This window comes from Dipodomys merriami, unplaced genomic scaffold, assembly GCF_024711535.1.
Source record: "Dipodomys merriami isolate MVZ:Mamm:240054 unplaced genomic scaffold, mDipMer1.0.p SCAF_179, whole genome shotgun sequence".
NCBI classification, from domain to species: domain Eukaryota; kingdom Metazoa; phylum Chordata; class Mammalia; order Rodentia; family Heteromyidae; genus Dipodomys; species Dipodomys merriami.
In genome coordinates, this window is record NW_027203148.1 from 2,163,026 (window position 1) to 2,164,015 (window position 990).

Here is a 990-nt window from a genome sequence, read left to right on the forward strand (position 1 = left end):
GTTATTGGGGGATTTAATTTTGTGAGTTCCAAGTATATTTTAGATATGAGACCCTAGTCCGTTGTATGGTTAGTGAAGATCTTCTCCCAATCCGTGGGCTTTCTATTGATCTTGCTAGCTATGTCCTTTGCCATGCAGAAGCTCTTCAACTTCATGCAATCCCATTTGTCCAACCTTTCTTTGATTTGTTGTGTTTCCGTGTCTCTATTAAGACAATTTCAGCCTGTGCCAAGGAGACCTAGGGTTTCTCCTATTCCATCCTGTAATGTTTTGAGAATGTCAGCTTTGATTCCGAGGTCTTTGATCCATTTGGAGTTGATTCTGGTACAGGGTGATATATAAGGATCTAGCTTTTGTTTTCTACAAGTAGTTAACCAATTTTGCCAGCACCATTTACTAAAGAGACTGTCTTTCTTCCATTCTATTGTTTTAGCTCCCTTATTGAAAATTAGATGGCTATAGGTCTATAGGTTCATTTCTGGGTTTTCAATTCTATTCCATTGGTCCTGAGGTCTGTTCTTGTGCCATTACCAAGTTGTTTTGATTACTATGGCTTTATAGTAGAGTTTGAAATTTGGTATTGATATTCCTCCAGCAGTGTTATTTCTGTTGAGGATCGGTTTTGCTATTCAGAGCCTTTTATTGTTCCATATGAATTTTTGGATTGCCTCTTCTATTTCCTTGAAGATTGAGTGAATTTAACTCTTGATCTGGAACATAAGTGAAAACAGTCAATAAAAGTCAATCACTGTCCTGAGCACTGGTAGCTCATGCCTTTAAACCTAACTTTAATCAGAAGGCAGGGATCTGGGGATCTCAGTTCAATGTCAGCTCAGATAAGAAAGTCTGTGAGATTTTCATCTCCAATTTACTGCCAAAGGAAGCTGGAATTGGATTCGCGGCTCGTAGCCTACAGCAAAAAGCTCAGGAACAGAACCCAAGCCTTGAGTTCAAGCCTTAGAACAGTGCAATACATACACAAGGGAAGTA